General features: G+C 38.0%; 1 long non-coding RNA gene across 1 annotated transcript; it reads left to right on the top strand.

The window, feature by feature from the left end:
* The first annotated feature begins 617 nt into the window (after window positions 1-617).
* LOC123864109 lies at window positions 618-14,414 on the top strand. Its single transcript, XR_006795706.1, has 3 exons — window positions 618-698; window positions 2,165-2,166; window positions 14,403-14,414. It is a non-coding gene; the product is annotated as an uncharacterized LOC123864109 (long non-coding RNA).
* Window positions 14,415-22,687: the final 8,273 nt, after the last annotated feature.

Genomic DNA, 22,687 nt, shown 5'->3' on the forward strand with positions numbered 1-22,687 from the left:
AACATGTCTCTAACAATAGACATCAACGCGCGTCCGGCGCCTGGCACAGAGGAAGTGGAATAAGTCAATCAGTAGCAAGTATGACTGCATATCTCGAAAACGGTGATAGATTTCGACTATACAAATAGGTACTATGAAGTAAAATAGTTCTCAATCACGTTTTTTATAAGCCAACGCCCCAAGCGGACTTAGTGAAAAATAGAAATGGTATAGTTCTGAGTCATTATGATTCAGAACTACCATTTCTATTTTTCCACCATAAGTAATGATCACCCATCACCGGCTAAGTACTGACTAATGAATTGGGTCTTCCCTTTCCACGTTGCACAGCCAGGCCGATCCTTTGCCAAAAAATGAACCAGCCCTTGTGTATGTAATAATGTAATATGAGGTATTTAAATGCAGTGATATGTTTCGTTTTGAGTTTTTATTTTGAACAGAGATAATATGAGTCTCCATAACATTTGTAATAAGTATTTCAAAAGCGGCCCGAAAAATAAAAGTTTGACCTTATTTCAAAAGTCAAATTGTTAAACTTATCAGGGGGCACGGCAGTGCCCCCGCCAAGACGAGTCAAACGGCGGCCGGGGCGCTACTTACCTTCTTCTCGAATTGCCTTTTAGCATAAATATTTTTGTTCTCATTTAAAAAATACCTGGCCACTTGAGCGATGTCATTGGGTTCGTGCTCTGTCATCTGTTTCTACTATTCTATATGAATGATTTGGAATGTTGTCGACGTGGGACTTGTGCTAAGGGTTGGTCCCAGCGCTCGTCGCGTGAGATGCAGGCTTGTGCGCATGCTCCGGGCACGCTCCGGGCGACAAAGCGGAGGCGATACCTGCGCCGGCGCCGCGGACGGAATTCCGCACATCGCTCGACCCTTACTCATTACTGCTAAGTGTAAACAGTTTACAGTACCTACCTAAGTTGTCACCAAATCTCACATTTTCTTTTTTTTTCATCTACTTAAATAAAAAAGGAAATGGTGATTGACTGACTGATTTATCAACGCACGACGAAATGTCACATAGGTATGAGTGATAAAGACAATGCTCTACGAAGCCGTAATCTTTCTAAACTTCGATGTACAATATTTCCTGCCAAGCACTGTACAAAGTTATTCTCTGTTTCTAATTTCCCGGCCTCATTAATGGCCAACAACGCGATGTACAACGGCGTTTCCCGTTAAACGTAGATGTAGCCACGTCAACGGACAACGGCATTCACAATGCCGTTTGGCGTTAGACAATTTTAGCCCCAATTCTTTTTTATTATTATTCAGATACAAGTTAGCCCTTGACTGCAATCTCACCTGGTGGTAAGTAATGTGCACTCTATGATGGAAGAGGGCTAACCTGGAAGAGGTATTCAATTGGTATTAGACGTTAACCGTTCAAGTGTGGACACTCAGTTCAATGCGTTGATTATGATTGGCATTTCGCGTTTTTTTGCATTGTACCTACCTACCTTTACTTATTTGTAAATTAGTCGTTATCGATTTTCTGCGAGTAAATAAAACAGTTATATTATATCTACGTAGGTGTTTGACGCATATTATTTAAACATAAGTATTTAATGTAATTATTCAGTATTACTGACCTAATGCGCAGAATATTATTCTGCATCCTAGACTGTTTAATGTAAATGAGTGTCATAACTTCACCTTAAACAGTGTTAATGAATATTAAATTAATAACAGCTATACTATAATATTAATAAATCACATTTTAAATACCTACGCCTGTGAGTAGGATACAAATTTGATATTATTGTTTTCGTAACTGATTTTTGATAAGATAATTTTATCGGAAATTATACTTTTATCTATTAAAACTCAAGAAGGAATCTAATACTATTATATCATTATAATTTTAATATTAACGACAACGAGTCCAACGCGGCGTGACTTTATTAAAATGTGTGTATTGTAAATATTATATTATAACACTTCGGTATGTAGCTATAATTTATTTATATTCAAATTATCCAAATAATGTTTGTGAGCCTCACAGAATATGAATGTGGAAATAAAATACCTACTAATGTTAATTAAATCTATTCTTGCAAAAGCTAGCTATGCTTAAACTGTAGATTCGTCCTTTTTAGGATACAGCTATACCTAGCGGTAAAGGTACTTCGCTAACTTAGTGTTCAACGATGAGTAGTACCTATTTACTTAGCCAACGATCATATTTCACATTTATTTTGAACCCATCGAAGGTTTTCTACGAAGCATAATTTTGATGGCACCCAGTGAAGCAGCATTGTAAAATCAACCAATGTCAAACAAATGAGCTGTGTCTCATAATATGTTAGTTGTTGACAATGAGGTGTTAAACACCGAGTAAGCGAACCAGCATGCAGGGTCGCTGATTCGACATGACGTTCGTAACAGACCATCGACTTGCGATTTCCGAAAGAGCTCTTTGATTTTCCGGGCCAAAAGAGCTTAAGTAGGTATATCCTTTCCTGGATTGCAAGCTAAGTACTTATCTCTATATTAAACATACAAGTGGGCCGCCACACAAGTGGGCCTTTAGCAATCCCGTGGCTTCTCTAATTTTTCGGAGTAAAAGAAACCTATATAATTATATCCCTTTGTCGTTTGAATGCATGGAACGTGACAAACTAGCAGATAGACATTATAGAAAGACACAAGTTCACACATAATATACCTAATATCAAGTATGGACACTAGTATGGATTCTTTATAAACTTGTTTCTTGGAAGTTGACACTAGCTAAGTACTTTTTATTCCGAAAAATTCAAGAGTTCCCACAATTTACAAAACCAAACTTCGATGAGGTAAGTAGATTACCAGAAGTGTACCTAATCTGTGAGTTTTACACAAACAGAATTCTGTTATCACTCCGGAGTTTCATATCACTTTGAAAAAATCAGATCATCATTTTCAAGCTATTTTTCTATGAAACAACCGGGCTAACTAGATTAAACTTTCCCCGGCATGTCTTGTTGTACATACTTAGTTCTGCTTGAGACGAGTGACGCACCGCGAGGCGCCGCCGACGATTACCTGCCGCCGCGGGCGCCGCTCTGCGCCTCTCCAGCGGACACTGACACCACTTCCTGTTACATGCATTGTAGGGTTCCATACCCGAAAGACGAAGTGCCGACGGGACCCTATTACTAAGCCTCCCCTGTCCATCCGTCTGTCTGTCTGTCAGCGCGCTGTATCTCATGAATCGAGAGGAAGATCATGGAAGTATACCACTTCCCATGGCACCACCAACCTCGCGGTTACATGGGTCGAGACGCGGCGGGGCGCCCGTTCGGGACTTGCTTGGCGCGTTTCCCGGGGCGCGTTTTTGACTGCCTGCAAATTATTTTGTCTAATACTTCCTTGTCTATAGCATGTGTCCCATGAACCGTAATAGGTAGAGAGTTTAAATTATCACATAATTTGTATTTCTATTGCCGCTATAACAGCAAATAATAACAAATTCAAAATGGCCATCATGTAAATGGTAATGTCAATTGTATGATGATACTGAACCACTCTTGTGCGAATCCGACTCGCACTTCGCCAATGTTCTTGAAATTTCGACTACCTTTATTGCTTAGCCGTAAGATTAGGGTCTCGCATTGCAAAACTATTATCCTAAATTCAATTCTAGAAGATCTTTGTAACCAGACGAGCTGATCCGCTTCGGTTGTGCTCAATATAGTTAAAATAGTAATTCATTAATTTAGTAGGCAAAAGCTAAACTAGTTTTTACCCAATAGCCTTCGTAACAAAAACAGATAGGTAGATAACAAGATAACATTTCAACATTAGGTTGGAAAAGCTGATTCCGAGATGTGGAAACATCACGGTGAACTTGCTATGTGCCTAATATATAGGTATTTTACATACCTACTTATTTACATACCTGACATATGTTTATGCATTCCTACCCACCAAGTTTATCAAGATTTGACTACAGCAAGGTCGTGTTTTAGTGTAGGTATAAGTATGTAAAAATGATAATAATAGGAAGATGGCAGCAAGCTATTTGCGATGTGATCAATAAAGATAAAGACAATTTATATCTGACCAGCTGGTGCCTGCGACTTCGTCCGCGTGGATTTAGGTTTTTAAAAATCCCGTGGGAGCTCTTTTTTCCGGGATAAAAAGTAGCCCATGACACTCGCCAGGTCGTTAGCCATGAAAAAATCCCGTCGATTCGTTGCTCAGTTGCGACGCGATTGAAGGACATACCTACCCAACAAACAAACACAGTTACGCATATACAGGGTGTTTGGTAATTAGTATATAACGATGACACGTACCCATGCTACTTAGATCTGATAAATACAATGCTGAAGTAAAATGACGAAATAAAATTATAAAAATTTCCATACAAAATTAAAAAAAAAATTATGACCAAGTTTTCATGACCCTAATGTGCCCTAACTCACTGAGATCGGCCTATCTAAAGATGGCCAACGATCTCAGTGAGTTAGGGCACATCAGGGTCATGAAAACTTTGTCATAATTTTTTTTTTAATTTTGTATGGAAATTTTTATAATTTTATTTCGTCATTATACTTCAGCATTGTGTTTATCAGATCAAAGTAGTATGGGTACACACGTACCCATCACGTCATTATATACTAATTACCAAACACTCTGTATAATGTGATATTACTATGTATACATCCTTAAATATACATAATTAATTGGCCATTGAATAAACCAATAACCAATAAATAAACCAAAATCAATAGCTGTCTGCTGTATGTATATACACAAAGTTATACTTAACGTTAATATGTTACATAATATTAGGTAGGTATATTTACCTACCTAATAATATGTACCAATTTCATTGAGTCTTATTAATTAATAGGCATATTTACAATTATTATTGAGTGTGAATCGTTAAAAATTATAAATGTTAATAAACTGATGTTTGTTATTACCTATAAAATACTTATGTAGTAGGTACTTAAATAGATAGATAATAATTTATAGATGTACTTACAATCTATAAATAATTATTGACACAAATTGGTATAATATTAAGTTACAAAAATGTTACTTATAACTTATGAGTTAAAAGTTGGCCCACATTAAATAAATATTTTTTAGAAATAATTTTAATATCTTTTAATTTTTTTAACTTCCTTAGTGGTGAAAAAAACATCTGCGACAGTCAGACGTACCTACGAGTACCTACATACATTCGAATAATCCATATACAATAGCCACCTATAGTTACTAGGTATACCATATACGAGAGTGTGGCTATCATCTAGATTTTCACGGTCCATTCGTTTAACCGTTTTTGAAGAAATAGGTACATACCTACTTAGATAAATAGCTTGCATCCTAGGGAAGGCTACTTTTGTGTCCCGAAAAATCAAAGAGTAGGTAATTCCCAGCGAATTCTCAGAAACCTAAATCCACGCGAACAAAGTCGCAAGCATCTTCTACTTGGTATCATATATATCCTGTATACGGACATAGGCTTCTTTTTATCCCGGAAAATCAAAAAGTTACCACGGGATCAAAAAAGCTTAATCCACGCGGACGGATTGGGTCACGGACAATCTAAGCAGTGACTAGTCTCATAAATCATAATCATTTTGAGTTTCATTAATTGTCTTTTTTATTCTTACAAGTTAAAGTTGAAAAAAAATGTCTTAAACCAGAAAACTAAAACCCGACTGCGATCGTCTTAATAAACGCTGAAATGTTATAGTAAAATAGTTTTTCTGTCGCTTGGTATATTTTAATGATCTTGATTGAAACCCAATGAAAAGTGTGAGTAGCGCAAATGTTGTGACACACGGGTCACAAAGCGGCCCGACACAGCGCCACTTCCGGCGTCCGGCCGCCGGAGCCGGAGCCAAGCCTTATCTCGCGCCCATCAGCGCCAGTTATACGTAGCTGATATATCGATAACAGCTGGACCGAGGTATGTCACCCCTAACTGCGCAAACTTTGAGCGTGAGATATATATAATTATGTGTCTAATCAAATATATTTAATACTAGCTGATGCCCGCAGCTTCGCCCGCGTGGATTTAGGTTTTTAAAAATGCCGTGGGAGCTTTGGATTTCTCAGGACAAAAGTAGCCTCTCCGTAATAGCCCGTCCCCGCGATGCAACGTGTTTCTGTACTTACTTACACCGTAAAAACATTTAAACGGATGACTCTTTAAAAATCCCGAGGGATCACCAGGATTTAAAAATGCAACTCCTTACAGTATCAGGGTTGAGGAGTTGGGTCCTCGAGGTCAACGACAAAATCTTTACTTGGTATATACCTTCAATATCAATTTATAACCGACAGTTTCTAAATCCCATTAGCTTTGGTGGTCAGATCCCCTGCAGCATCGGGATTGAGGAGTTGGAATCCAAATTTGCTATGGAACAATGTCACAAAGTTCCTATGTCGATTAAAAAAAATTTAAGCAAATCTGTTCAGAAATCTCGGAGATATCGCGATCATTGTACATAGGTAGAAAAACACAACTCCTTCATTTTTGAAAGTCGGTTAAAAATGTAGCCTATGTTACTCCTTGGCTAATCCTCTACTTGTCTGTGAAAGTCCCGTCAAAATAGGTCCAGCCGTTCCGAGGATTAGCCCGTTCAACAAGACAAATTTTTTTTAAACGTGTGATTCAGTTATGGTACAGTTCAAATAACTATAATATGAGTTTAATATCAGGTAGTTATTTCGAAATTACAGACAGACAGATATTTATTAGTATCGATCGAATGTTATTAGAGAGGTCAATTACCTATACAGGGTGGTCAAAAAGTCGTGGATCAAACGAAATAGGGAGATAGAGGAGGTCATTTCCAGCAAAAAATATTTCTACAGCATGGCCTTATTTAAATTGCCCTAAGAGTTATGAATATTTTTGAGATTTTTAACAAAATACCAGATTCTCTTACAATTAGACTAATTTAAAAAAAATGAGATAAAAGATAATAAAACAAACGATGCTGTGTCATTACTAGATAATGTATCAGCACTACAAACCTTCTATTGAGGCTCTGGGTGCCAAATTACAAGAGCAATTAATTTTTTTCCAAAACTTTTAAAGCGTTACCAAAAATTAAATGTCACTTTAAAAGCGCACTGTGAAAAAAAAATGTACTACGAAAAAGTGACCCTGTATCAGAAAAACTTGCTGATTTAATGCCAATTTAAATGAGGTATAACACATTACTTTTTGTTTCGTAATTCTGGTATTATAATCGTTTTTTCATATCAAGGTGCAAATTTCAGTAGATTAGTTTAATTCAAAAAAAAATTGAAGATTATCATGCTGCTAGTTAAACTGCTAGTTTTTTGTACGTTGGAATGCTAGAAACATCACTGTGCTTGTCACACTTAAAATTTGTGAAAAGAATAGAAACTCTTCACTACCACCTCGTGCCAGAACCACCCAGAACTACCCAGAACGCCCGTCTTGCAAGTAGTTCATCTTTTCTAGGAAACAAAAGGATAAAGAAACTATGCCTCTCGTTCACACTAATCATCATTTCTATTTGCATTGTTGGAATAAGGAAGGATGTGAAAGAGAGGCATAGTTTTTTTATCCTTTTGTTTCCTAGAAAAGAGGGCGTTCTGGGTAGTTCTGGCATGTGGTGGTAGTGAACAGTTTCTGTTCTTTTCACAAATTTTAAGTGTGACAAGCACAGTGATGTTTCTAGCATTCCAACGTACAAAAAACTAGCAGTTTAACTAGCAGCATGATAATCTTCAAAATTATTTTGAATTAAACTAATCTACTGAAATTTGCACCTTGATATGAAAAAACAATTATAATACCAGAATTACGAAACAAAGAGTAATGTGTTATACCTCATTTAAATTGGCATTAAATCAGCAAGTTTTTCTGATACAGGGTCATTTTTCTGTAGTACATTTTTTTTTCACAGTGCGCTTTTAAAGTGACATTTAATTTTTGGTAGCGCTTTAAAAGTTTTGGAAAAAAATTAATTGGTCTTGTAATTTGGCACCCAGAGCCTCAATAGAAGGTTTGTAGTGCTGATACATTATCTAGTAATGACACAGCATCGTTTGTTTTATTATCTTTTATCTCATTTTTTTTAAATTAGTCTAATTGTAAGAGAATCTGGTATTTTGTTAAAAATCTCATAAATATTCATAACTCTTAGGGCAATTTAAATAAGGCCATGCTGTAGAAATATTTTTTGCTGGAAATGTCCTCCTCTATCTCCCTATTGCGTTTGATCCACGACTTTTTGACCACCCTGTATAATCGACCACCTGACTACAAATGAAGTTGATAATAACCAGTAAGTAGTAAAACGGATTTAATTTCCGTCACAACTTACTACCCAGAAGTATTAGGTATAATTAATGCAAATATGTTTGTTATTATTGGTTTGTCCTTCAATTACGCTGCAATGCAACGGAAAAACGGATTGAATTGATTTTTTGCATGGCTATAGAGAAATACCTGGAGAGTGACATAGGCTACTTTTATCCCGGAAAATTAAAGAGTTCTCATGGGGTTAGGAAAACCTAAACCCATGCGGGCACATCACCCAGACTAATCCATACTTAATATTGAAGGACATACCTAAATGCGAAAGTGTGTCTGTCTGTCTGTCTGCTACCTTTTCACGGCCCAACAGTTTAACCGATTCAGACTAAAGGTACAGGGTTAGCTTATATCCCGGGGACGGACATAGGCTACTTTTTATACCGGAAAATCCAAGAGTTCCCATGGGATTCTTAAAAACCCATCCGCTTAACTTTGTATGAAAGGTACCGAGGAAGCTTGCGTCCCTGTAATTGATAGGCATTTTATCCCGGAAAATCAAACAATTCCCACGGGATCTTTAAAAACCTAAATCCACGTGGACGAAGTCGCGGGCATCCTCTAGTTAATTTTAATTCAAATGGAATGGAATGGAATCAATGGAATCGATAGATAGTTTTTCAGCAATTCCGCCCAATCCAACCCAGGGCGGGCGGATCAACTAAATTTTAAAATAATTATTTTATTTATGGTGTAGTTAAAAAACTACGCCTTAATCCATATCGAACTTAAACCATCTCTCATCCAAACACGGATGATTTTCGTAAAAACATAAATACAAACAAAAGATGCTGCGTAACGCCGGTGTCAAATATTAGTTGGTCGCGTGTGATGATGTTGCGGGTTGCGACGCGCCCGCCTCGTCGCAAGCGATACCTTCACCTCGACAGGGGCCAAGTTTTAGGGTTCCGTAGTCAGAGGGTGCCAAACGGGGTCCTATATTTATTTATTTTTAATTTATTTTTTACGGAACGCCCAGTAGTGAGCCGGCTTGAACTTGATCATGATGGTGATATTTATTACTACGACATCTATCTTGTTATTCACTACAATAATTCATATCGTGTAGTAGATACGGAACCCTTGTGCAGAAGTCTGACTCGCACTCGGCTGGTATTTAATCCGTCTGCAAGTTTTCACGGACCCTCTCGTGTCGTAAAGCACACAAAAAGCGAGGGCTCGCAGACATTTCGCACTTAGACTACAGAGACCCGTATAGCGCGACTTATCATTCTCGACACTATAAAATTAACATTTCGTGACGTCACTACATAAATAGTCCACCTTACGATACTCCTTGATACTTTTTAGTCGAGATAAAAATTGTAATATAATGAGACCCGCCAATTTCACACAACCTTTTTTTAATGTAAGCAATGTTGCTGTCACATTTTAGGCGAGTTTTATTGATTCTGCGCGCAGCGCTCAATGCTTTCACTACTAATATTACACGTTCTTTTCCACCCGGACTAATTATGTAGCCATGTGAAGAGCTATGGAGTATGGAACACGTAAGGCTTGTACTTTAAGTAGACTACATATTGAAGTAGTGGATTATACTAGCAACGCTGCACTTGTCGGTGCGAGCTCGCCATTCGCAAAACCGATACACGTTGGGGTCCCGAGATGCTACCTTGGTACATCGGTTTTTCGAACTATGTGTCTTTCTAATTCAATATGATAATTATTTTGTATTTTTCGTTACAAAATCATTAGATTCGAATAAATAGATACCTACATAGTTTGCTTTTAAATAAACATCGATGAGTTCGATCAGTATGTTGACAGCACATCGCTTACAGTACCGAACTATTACTCAATAGCAGATTAATTTACAACCCCAAGTATTAAAGCGGGCAGTCGCGCTACAGGGGTGGCGCATGGCGTGGCGCCTGCGTATTAGGAGCCGGGTTATTTATTGTGGCTCTTTTGGGGTTGGGCTCTGTCCCGCTCTCACTCGCCGGGGATCGTATCCCGCGTCTCTGTCCGCGGGACAATTAGCCGGCCCGCGTCCGGACAGCTCAATAACTCAGTTGGGGACAGAACGTCACTTTTTGTCCGGCGCTGTTGTGACGTGACGCAAGCTTGGCTCGTGCGTGCGACGCCATTCCTGAACTGCGATAAGGGTTTTGCACTGACGTTTCCTATTGTTACCTGAATGTTTATGGAGGTCGCTCCATATTATTGCTTTCCTGTATCACTTTCCTACTGACATTCCTATTCATCATCACCATGAATCACAATCAACGCAACGCCGGCTCACCACTACGTAAGGTCTCCTCTCAATATGAGAAAGGATTTAGGCCTCGGTCTGCCACGTTAGACGACAGACTTCACACGCTTTTGAAACATAGAGAGCTGTCAGGCATGCTCAGGTGAGCTCACAGCCTCACGGTCACGATGTTTTTGTTCACCGCTAAGCCAGTGATATGTAATAATTGCTTAAAACCTATATGTGGCAGTATTACTCCGGACAGCTAGAGTTGTGTGCCTGTACCCACTATTATGTATTCTGAGGTCTGAAATGGTACCATGGACTCTCCAAAGAGGAGGCTGACGTCTTAACCACTCGGCTATCACCGTTTTTTCCTATTATGTACCTATACCTACCTATTATATTATTCCATGTCTATTAAACCTTGAGGATTACAGAGACTCTACTTTTACCAAAATATCAAATTGTAAGTAAAGGAAGCTATACCTAATAGTACCTATTAGATATAATTGTATGTATATTCAGGTATTCAAGTACAAATAGGTATATCACCATACTAATAATATTACTATATTTTTAACCGACTTCCAAAAAGGAGGTGGTTCTCAATTCGGCGCGTATAAATGTACCTATTTTTTTTGTAACAGAGTATTTCTACATAATGTAATGGCTAAACTGGATAGATACCTAGTCTACCTATACTATTTCAACTATACCTGACTTCCTTCAAATCCATGTGTGGCGCCTCTTCACTGAGGTATATTTTAACCGACTTCAAAAAAAGAGAAGGTGCTCAATTCGTCGGAATGTTTTTTTTACGTGTCGGAAGATCAGCGCGGCGATAGGACCCCGCTCGGGTTGCAACTGCACCTCACAACACAAGGGCCGTGGGTTCGATGCCGAGATACCATCTTACTCACTGACTTAAGTAGCTTACGTACTCTGATCTCTGTGTTAGAGTTTGGGATATCAGGTTTTGTTTCGGCTGAGGCATTAGCATTTTAATCCTTATTCCTTTATTTTGCCGCTACATTAAGGTTAACGTCAATGCCCGACAACGTCATAATTATCGCGATAATCAACGCGTTAAACTGAGTGGCCACATTTGAACGGTTAACGACTTAATGCCGATTGAATTGGGGTTAAAATTGTCTGACGCCAGACGGCATTGTAATGCCGTTGGGTGTTGATCGTGGCTACATCTACGTGTAAATACCTACATTATGAAACCAGCAAATCCATTCCGGCTGTTTCTTTTCGAGCCTATTTACCAAGACCATAATAATAATAATTATATCATTTAGGTATAGGTAGATATCTTAGATTTTATATTTTTGAATATACCTACACTGATAGGTACTCTGCTTTAATTTACCTGCCTACCTATTTATGTATTTCAAAAGGTTTATTAAGTAAGAAAGAAAATAGCAAAATCAGCTTCTCAACTTTATATTTTGTTTCTTAAGATTAGAAGTAACTAGGGACGGCTAAATATCTACTTTGCTAAATAGATACTAGACATGGTGTTCAAGCATGCCTTAGGTACCTGTCCATGCTGATAAATAAAGGTTGTTTTAGGTTTCTTTTAGGGTTCTGTACCTCAAAAGGAAAAAAGTAACCCTTATAGGATCACTTTGTTTTCTGTCTGTCCATCTGTCGTGTCTGTCAAGAAAACCTTTATTGTACTTCCCGTTGACCTAGAATCATGAGAGGCAGAATGGTAGGTTTTATAGCACAAGCAAAGGAAAATAATCCGAAAACAGTGAGTTTGTGGTTACATCACAAAAAAATAATTAAAATGTCTTCATTAGCATTTTCAATTTTCAAAGTAAGATGACTCTACCGTACCAAATAAAGTAGGAACATATGAAAGGGGTTTACCTGCACATTCTAAATAAGATTTTTATTTATTGCTATGCATAATTATTAAGTTTTTGATTTATCGTGCAAAATGTCAAAAAAAAAACCCGAGTACGGAACCCTCAATGTGCGAGTCTGACTCGCCAAGTCGGTTTTTTTGTGTAGAAAACGAGTTTTTTTTAATAAATTAGGTAGATTATTTCCAATCAAATGATCGATATTATCATGAGAATCTTCGATAAATACTTGTTTGAAATCGTTACTGACATTATGAATTAGATTATATTAGCGCAAGGAATATTATAAGCGGCCATGTTTTTACATACTTACTTATCGCATTTGCCCATAATTTATTTAGAGTTCCTGTAAACACTTCCAATTCAAGCGTAATTTCTACGTCCAACTTTACGTCCTGATTATTAGCGACGTTATTATTTTAAACCGTTACAAACTCGTGATAGGTTACAATAACTGCTAAGAATAGTTATAAATGAATGAAGAATTATACTGAATTATAATTGTTGACATTGGATTTTAGAAAAAATGAATCTTTTTACATCAGTTTTTGCAGCAAAGAAAAAAAACCGACTTCAAAAACCACAAACACTAAAAAGTAAAAAGCAATAATTTTTGTTTAGCTACACGTGTAATGTACTAGGTATGAAGTCGGTTTTATTTTTCTTTTAAAATTTTTTATTTCACAATTTTTAATGGCCCCACTGTAGGTACCTACTAAGCTATTACACTGATCGTGCAAAATATCGCAAAAATATGACTGTACCTATTACGGAAACCTCGTTGCGTGAGTCTGACTCGCACTTGGCCGGTTTTTTATTTAAATGGGAGCCCTGAAATTTAAATGGATCCCATTTAAATGGGACCTCTGAAAAATAATATAAGTAGGAATTGAATTTCTTGTACAATATTCGGTAGTGGGTCAACAATGTACTCTAAATATGAAAGTACCTTTCAGGTTTGTATTCGAGACCCGGACACGTGGACTGACAGACAGGCAGACCGAGAGAAAGCAGTTTCGTTTTACTCTTTGGAAATGGAACCCTAAAAAGGCGAAACAATTTAGATTGAATTATTATGAAAACTTGGCCTTCGGAGCTGTATCGTCGTTTATCAGATTTAGGCATTATTATCGATTGTATATACATACATCGACAGACTATAGTATGCATTTGTAAAACTTCAAGGTTAAAATACACACGGAAGTGACACATTATAATCCATTAACATGCATAGGTACCTACCTAGGTATAAATTGCTGTTAATACTTTAGATAATTTAAAACATAAAATATAATTTGCAAGCTTTTTAAGAGATTTAAAATAAGTTGCCTTGTTCAAGTAAAAGCTTACGTGACGTCATTCATGGCTATGTATAGAATAATAGAAATAATCGTAAGTAAAGGAAAAAATGTAATAGGTACAGTACTGATCGAGAACAATAACCTCTTTATTGGCATGCTAATATTTTATTCTACTATTTTACCTGCTCATAACACAGGCAAGTGTAAATATATGTATTTCGTATGAAAATGAAATTGTTGATTAAAAATAATAAGTACCTACTTAGGTAAAACTAATAAGCATTCTATGAATAAAACATTTTTATAAACTTTTGATTTCATTAAACCTAATTAGCGTCCATCCGTCAGAGCAACGAAACAAATATTAAGAAACTCATTAATTATTATTATTTATCTAGTGAGACGTCAATATTTAGTAGGTATGTCAATTAATATGCGGTATAGTATGTATATGTTCCCATATCCTTTGTTAGGCGGTGTAGGTACGTAGTTAGGTAGGTACGAGTAGGTAACTACTTAGCTTTCGTTATAGAGAGAACCTACACGTAAGTTTCTAAATCCACCGGCAGTTTGTCTGTCAGTCACGGTATTATATGACGTCATTTTATATTATTAATACCCGTTGTACTGACCCCTAAGTTCTGACCTCTAAAAGTGACCTACTTTAATATTTCCAATACGATAAAATATTATACGAGTAGGTACCTACTAAGTAATCCGTCTGTCTGAGTCTAAACCCAGAAGTTCTCAGAACCAAGAAAGTGATGCATTAGACGTTTATTAGGTACTAACGCTAACGTCGCAATGTTGTATGGAATCGATTCGAACCTGCACCGATCCATTATCGTGTCTGTGTGTTATCAGAGAGCTATTATACGTATGATAACTCACAAATGTGTGCGTGGGCGTCGGCACAGACTTTATAACTGTTACTATGAGTTGTAATTGTCAACAGTTATCACATTTGCCGGCGATGTCTGCTCGAGACAGTATTACTTGCCCTAAGCTCCAGAGTATCTGGCCTAGAATCTAGGACACTTGATTCCTCCTTCGCGTTTGAGGATTTATCAGCTAACTTAAGCTAAGTAGTCATATTATTACCAATCTACAAATTATGATTACTTATAAGATATTATGGAGAACTTTCTGCTGTATTTATTGTGTTATTTATTATTGCTGAAAAAAAAGCTGTGATAGCTTAGTGGTTAGAACGTCCGGCTCCTAATTGGAAGTCGGGGGTTCGATCCCGGGCACGCACCTTTAACTTTTCAGTTATGTGCGTTTCAAGCAATTAAGTAAATATCACTTGCTTTAACAGCAAAACATCGTGAGGAAACTTGTATGCCTGAGAGTTGTCCATGTACCAACTCAAAGGTGTGTGAAGTCTGCCTATCCGCACAGGGCCAGCGTGGCAGACTATGGCCTAAACCCTTCTCACTCTGAGAAGAGACCCGTGTTCAGTAGTGGGCCGCTATAAAAAAATATAATATTGTAGTAGGTTTGCGCTCGACGACAATCATGCTTAGGTATGCGACAAATGATGTAGGTTGCGGCGCGTTTGCCTAGAACATGCCTACTTATTCACTCATGCGTTGAACTCCTGCGACGTAATACGTTGCAGGAAACAAGGGCATTATACACCTTAGCGGTTCGTATCCGAGGAACATAATTGTTCGTACATCGTTTCGTATTCAGAACGATAGATTGGATGTCGATCACATACGTTCCGGTTCACGGTTCACGCTATTCTGTGGTAGAGTGGTGATGAATGATGAAGTTTCTGATATACATCTATGTCCAAGCTCCAAATACGTGTAACTTTATCTCCGTGGAGCGGAATTAGGCGAACGCGCGTGCCTACTGCCTAGGTCAGCGTGAGGTCAGACTTAGGCCGCGTCCTCCGCGCCATGCCTATTATATATTATCTTCATAGAGAAGATATCAGAGCGTAAATTCTTAACGTACCTAACACCTATAATATAATATATCAGTCACTAAGTACCTACGTAGGTACTTACCTTATATCAAGATGGTTCACACTTCAATGAACAATTGGAGTAGGCGCATTAAAATTCAAATGTAACTACCAATATTGCTTGTCAATTAGACCTAAATATTTTTTATATAAAAACCCACGTACAGCTTGCGTCCCCGGTTTCACCCGCGTTCAGTTCGATGCTGGGCTCTAGCTGGAGCTCTAGTACGTACTACGTAGGTACGTAGGTACCTACGTAGGTAGGGAGGGAGGTACTTATCCTGATTTTTCTTTTTTCTTGAACTTGAAAACAAGATTTCAAGTTCAAGTGTCGTTTCAATTAGGTCAGAAGAGGTTGTTGGGTACGTGACCCTACAATAAAACTAAATATCTACATATAATAGGAAAAGATGACTGACTGACTGACTGATCTATCAACGCACAGCTCAAACTACTAGAAGGATCGAGAAAGTATTTTTGAAGTTTGAAAATTAAATCCCTAAACGGTAAAATAGCAGGTTGAAATTTGTGTTGGCCACGTGGATGCAGCCCCGGACATAAGCTACTGAATAAATAAACAGACAGAATTGTACAATTTTATATTAGTAAAGATTCGAAAGTTATAATAATATTTAATTATTATTATTATTTGCAAGTAGGTACCTACCTATCTACTTACCAATATTGGCACATGTTTAACGACAGGAAAAGGCCAATAGTTACATAATCGTAATTGATCAGTAATTACTTAATGACAATATTTTCAACAAAGTGTAACGCAAAATGATATTTAGCTATGAACTTGAATCTTAAATACTTAGCTATCAGCTGTGTATCTGTAGGTACATTCATCTATCTACCTGACGATTGTAACAAACACATTATGTAGGGACTATATAGGTATCTTTCATTTTTGTTTCATTCGTATAAATCTGCTTATATCTTATCTATACCTAGGTATAAAAATCTAGATCTCAAAGTGATGATGAATGAAAGGTAAAACAAAATGCCGTAATGGTACGCCCACACTGTTCGGGATACGGCGAATATAGTTTATTAGGTTTATGTTTAGTCATTTATTTGAGGAAACTTGAATCCACATTTTACACACATTCTATACTTAAAAAGGAAATCACTCACAATAGTTTAATCATTAAAACATAAACTCATTTGAAACATAAATCTAAACACAAATGTACAATTGTTTAAAAACAACGAAATAAAAATAATAAAATCTATACTTAATATTATAAATGCGAAAGTGTGTCTGTCTGTCTGTCTGTCTGCAGTCTTTTCACGGCTCAACAGTGTAACCGATTCTAACGTTTGGTACAGGGTTAGCTTATATCCTGGGGACGGACATAGATTACTTTTTATCCCGGAAAATCAAAGAGTTCCCGCGGGATTCCTAAAGACCCATCTACTTAACCGGTTTGTATGATAGGTACCAAAGTAGCTTGCGTCCCTGTAATTGAAATAGGCAAGTTTTTATCCCGGAAAACCAAACAGTTCCCACGGGATCTATAAAAATCTAAATCCACGCGGACGAAGTCGCGGCCACCCTCTAGTACCTACCTAATATCATAACCCTTCCTTTCGGCTTTGCCGTAGTCGGGTAAAAACTAAAATAAAATTACAAATAAAATGCAACTAGGTAGGTAGGTACCTACAAGCCTACCGTGTTATAACTAAACTGATCTTGAATCGAGATTAAAAACTTCACAGAGATGAAAGCTTTTATTTTTGAGACGAATAATAAAGTTGTTACTTTCTACCGCGAGAAATCTCTTTATCTTAGGCCTGCGAAAACACTACTGTTTGTACCTACACTGAAAGCACACCATGTCACTCTGAGTTTTAGGTAAATAAGATACCCACGTGCGTAGGTACGTTACCCAGATAGGCGTTGATGTGAACCCCGCAAGACCACAAACTATCATTATAATCATCATAATGATCAACTTATTGCCGGCCTACTACCGAGCACGGGTCTCTCAGAACGAGAGTGGCTTAGGCCATAGTCTGCCACGATGCTGGGTGCCGATTGGCAGACTTCACACAATATGTTTGAGAATATTATGCGTAAGTAGCGATACTTACATGTTTCCTCACGATATTTTCGTTCACTCGACTTTACTATCACCGCTTAAAAAAGCATGCAGATGGTCAGTGGTCAAAGCAAACTTGGCGATTGCCGCTCTGGATGAAGCCAAAAAGATTGGTCTCACTTAAAAGGTGGCTAAAGCAAAGGCATCTGATACATTGGATTGAAGAAACGTGCTGCGTGTTTCCTAAGAACTATCCCGTGCCTGAAGGAGGGCATAGGAATGAATGATGATGAAGTACCTAGATAAGTAAGTTACCTTACCATAAAAACAAAAACCAATAAAAACACGTCAAAGGCTACAATTGATGAATTTGTTACTGAAAAAGTTGCGTGGAACTGAAAGCAACCGGTTGCCTACGCCCTACAAGATGCGGTAGTTTATGTTACATACTCACCTGTTACTTTCATGTTTTTTATGAAAGAGTTCTCTCGGGATTAAAAAATATATAATCTCCACGCGAACGAAGCCGTGGGCATGAGCTAGTAAGAGATATTTGGAGTATTTGAGCTTCATGCACTTAGGCATGAACGTAATCTTCACGGACGGAGTCGCAGTTGACGGCTACAACAAAGAAACCAGTTCAATAATCCGAAACAATCCAAAGTTTTCGCTTTAATTACAAAATCTCACAGGAATATTAATTAGGCGACGAACAAAAGCGGCCGCTAAGCCGATACCACGGCCGATACCGAGCAAACACGTTATGGCTGTGGCCATGCCATAGCGTAGACATGTAGCTACCTACCTACCTACCTACCTACCTACGAGTCAGCTCGAGCGGGGCAACGACATACGGACAAAGTTACAATGAATTTATTATAACTCTCTTAACGAATAAGGCTAAAACGAAAAGTGCTGAGGCGCCGATGGCAAGTAGAAAAGTTTGATATTTGTTTCTTTTGTTGTTTGTTTATTGGTTTTTCCTTCAATCACGCCACAAATAAGCAACCTAGTTGTTGACCTGGAGAGTGACGTAGGCTCCTTTTTATCCCGGAAAATCAAAGAGTTCCCAATGCGGATGAAGTCGCGAGCATTAGCTAGAAAAACAAAATCAAACTTCAATGAACTAAATTATAAGAAATGTAATTCAACTAATATAATTTAATATAATTCGTAATTATATTAAACTTTTACACAAATAGTTTTCCGTTATCGCTCAGGAGTTTTATATAACTTTGATCATATCATCATTTTCAAACAGGGGGCCAACCGGACGGACGCGCGGAAATACTTCGCAACAAAAAAATCATATGGACAGTTAATCTTCTCTTTTTTTGAAGTCGACCAGTGAGGAAAGAACGAAAGGTCTCGAGGCGCCGGCGCCAAGCAGAAAAATTCGATACAAAATAATAATCTAAAACACTCGCGACAAAACGTAACTCCGAAGGATCGCGATATAAAGATTGTAATCGCGAAATAAAAACTCACTTTTATGTCGAACACGAAACGAGTATTACTCCGAACGATTAAAAGCTCTCATAACGAAAGCTGCGACGCCTGGACTATAGGGCCCGCGCACACGGGGGACTTTTTATCCGAGGAGTACAAAAATCCCCGAAGTGTATCCCCGAGATACATACTTATACAGAGCGCACTTTGACATAGCTTAAGACAATGTTAAAACGAGATAGTGTTATATCACTGGTATAAACCTGTCCTGTTTTAACTGAAACATATAGATCTCAGCATTCTCAGCTTTAATATTCGCCAAGAAATTTCCACGGGCCCAACCCGCACGGTGTGCGTTCATTTTTGTTTGCTGTAACAATGATATATTTAACGCCAGAAGAAAATATTACAATAAAACTTAAAGCTAGCCTTATCTAATTACCATACAAATCATGCCCGCGTGGAATGGTGCCAAGAATACTGGCTGCATTTCCGCGTTGGACAGCCAGGCTGATCCGCCAGAAGCGGCAAACTCTCGCACAATCAACACGGACTAAAATCTGTGTGCGATGACGCGCCATGGAATGTTAGTTGTATTTTCTTCGAAAACCCCCATATCTTTGTGCGGTGCGGTTTGCCTAACTCTCTGGCTATTCAGAGGACTTGTTGTACTTACGGGGGACTTGACCCGTAACACAGGTTTCTGTTGTAGTACGGGTGTCAAAGCACTCCATCGGATATCTACATTTATTGTGTTTCCCTTTTCGGTGTTCTAGATTTAATGAGTTGTTTTATAGTAGGTATATAATTTGTTTTCTTGTTCACTAAATATATTATTTATTTATTTTGCTTCCTCGGGTCCGTTATTTGATGCAGTTGTAAGCAATCAATTTTGACGGACAATAAAGTGCCTCGAAGACGGTCCCTCGTCTGTGCATGCCTTTACAAACAGAATGGTACGAAAAATTATTCCACAATAGATGGATATTTCCAACTAAAATACAAGTGTAAATTAAAATTTATAACACACCGACGAGTGAAGGTTACAGTAATAACTAGAAAAGAGCTGATAACTTTCAAATGGCTGAACCGACTTTCTTGCATTATAGCTAAGAACAATCTCGATCAAACCATCTTTCGAACAAAAAAACTAAATTAAAATTCAGTTCATTAGTTTAGGAGCTACGATGCCACAGACAGATACACAGATACCTACTCACATCAAACTTATAACACCCCTCTTTTTGCCCTTCCAAGTTAGCCTGCATCATCACTTACCACCAGGTGAGATTGCAGTCAAGGGCTAACTTGTATAATGATAAATAAAAATAAAAATAAATAAATAAATTCGTTCTTTTATTATGGATTCAGGAAAGAGACAGGTAGTTACCTACATACAGTTTATTAGTAACTAGCTGATGCCCGCAGCTTCGCCCGCGTGGATTGGTCAGATCCCCTGCAGCATCAGGATTGAGGAGTTGGACTCCAAATTTTTCATGAAACAATGTCGCAAAGTTCCTCTATCGATTAAAAAAGAAATGACGAAAATCGGTTCAGAAATCTCGGAGATTTCGGTGTACATAGGTAGAAAAACACAACTCCCTTTTTGAAAGTCGGTTAAAAAATTAGCCTATGTTACTCAGGGAGTAACATAGGCTAATTTTCTACTCTGTGAAAATCCCGTCAAAATCGGTTCAGCCGTTCCCAAGATTAGCCTTTTCAAACAGATAGACAGACAGACAGACAGACAGACAGACAGACAGACAGACAGACAGACAGACAAAAATTTTAAAAACGTGTGATTCGGTTATAGTATCGTTCAAATAACCATATGACCTTAATATGCGGTAGTTATTTCGAAATTACAGACAGACACTCCAATTTTATTTATTAGTATAGATGTTAAAATACTAAACAATCGCCATCGATAAATCTCTATCGAGGCTTCAGTGCTCTTGCCAGAGCTCGTCACAAGAGATCGAATGGCCTTCCGATGATTCAGATGATTCATCGGCTCGTGCAGTGGAGTTGGAGGCATCAAGGAGAGTGCTTACATGGAAACACAATATACAGGCTTCCATTGTACCGCGCCGCTGCACTGTGTCGCGAGGACGTCGATAAAGACGAGCCGCTATAATGCGCTAAGGCCGCCTGTGCGCCCGCCGACCACAAACACCACGAAATAACGACAACCAAACCGACATCTACTGGAAATTAACGTATTGTTTAAATTCATGCGATTTTATAAATAATTAATTATAAATGCGAAAGTGTGTCTGTTCGTCCACTGTCTCTCTGCTAGCTTTTCACGGCCCAACAGTTTAAGTTTAACCAGTTTTAACGGAATTTGGTACAGAGTTAGCTTAGGTTAGTAGGTATGTCCTGGGGACGGACTTAGGTTACTTTTAAACCCGAAATTCAAAGAGTTTCCACGGGGTTTAAAATAAAACCTGAATCCACGCGGATGAAATCTCGGGCGTCATCTAATAGGTAGGCCCTATATTTAATAAAATTTAGATAACTGACGGAGAGGGCTAGTTATCTTTGGAATACAGATCTAGTAGCGGTTATCCTGATCCATCTTGTGGTAGGTAGGTATATGTATTTGTATATTATAACACTAGATTAACAAAATAACTGATATCATAATAAACTTTCTTTGGAAAAGTCCACTCGTGGTTTTCTCTATCCTTTTGTTGAAACTTGTTAGTAGTATTTTCTACTCATATTATACTTGGTGATTCTCGCGACCTCGTCTGCGTGGATTTAGGTTTTGAAAAAATTTGAAAAAAAGAGAATTCTTCGACTTTCCGAGATAAAAAGTAGTTTATATCTTTATAGGGATGCAAGCTATCTCTGTACCAAATAGATGAACCCCGCGACTTCGTCCACATGGAATTAGGTTTTTAAAAATCCCGTCCGTGGGAACTCTTAAGTATCCACGGGATGCAAGCAATTTCAGTAGCTGTGCTCAGTAGAATGCCACGAATTCAAAATCGGTTAAACGGATGAACTGTCTTCGCGTCGTCGCCTAATTTTATCATCCAAAACAGATAGATGTGCCTATTGTATAGAATATAGATCATCCAGTGTTCAAGTGTTCAATCCGTCGACTCGGTCGGTCGTCATGTCGTGTCGTACAGGTCGTGACACGGGGCCTCGGGTCGCGTCGTGGGTCGCGCAGGAATGTCGCAATGAAGCGGGCGCCGGCGCTAGCGGAGCGAGACGATGTCACTCACTGTGTCACATGCTTTATTCTTTTCAATCAATGGAAAATGTGATGGGAACGAGTATCTACATATAATATCTAAGAAAGGTTGGCTTTCTACTGAATGAAAATAGTAAATAGGTAGGATGTCAAAATTGGTATTTATTGTTTTTCCATATAAAAACTATTTTAAGTAGGTATAGGTACTTACCTATTATGTTGACTCCAAGTAGTACCTTTAAACCTGTTTCCTGACTGGATGTGTTCGCTGAACTCTGTATTGTAAACACCTTATCATCCCAT

Source organism: Maniola jurtina, chromosome 4, assembly GCF_905333055.1.
Source record: "Maniola jurtina chromosome 4, ilManJurt1.1, whole genome shotgun sequence".
Lineage (NCBI taxonomy): Eukaryota > Metazoa > Arthropoda > Insecta > Lepidoptera > Nymphalidae > Maniola > Maniola jurtina.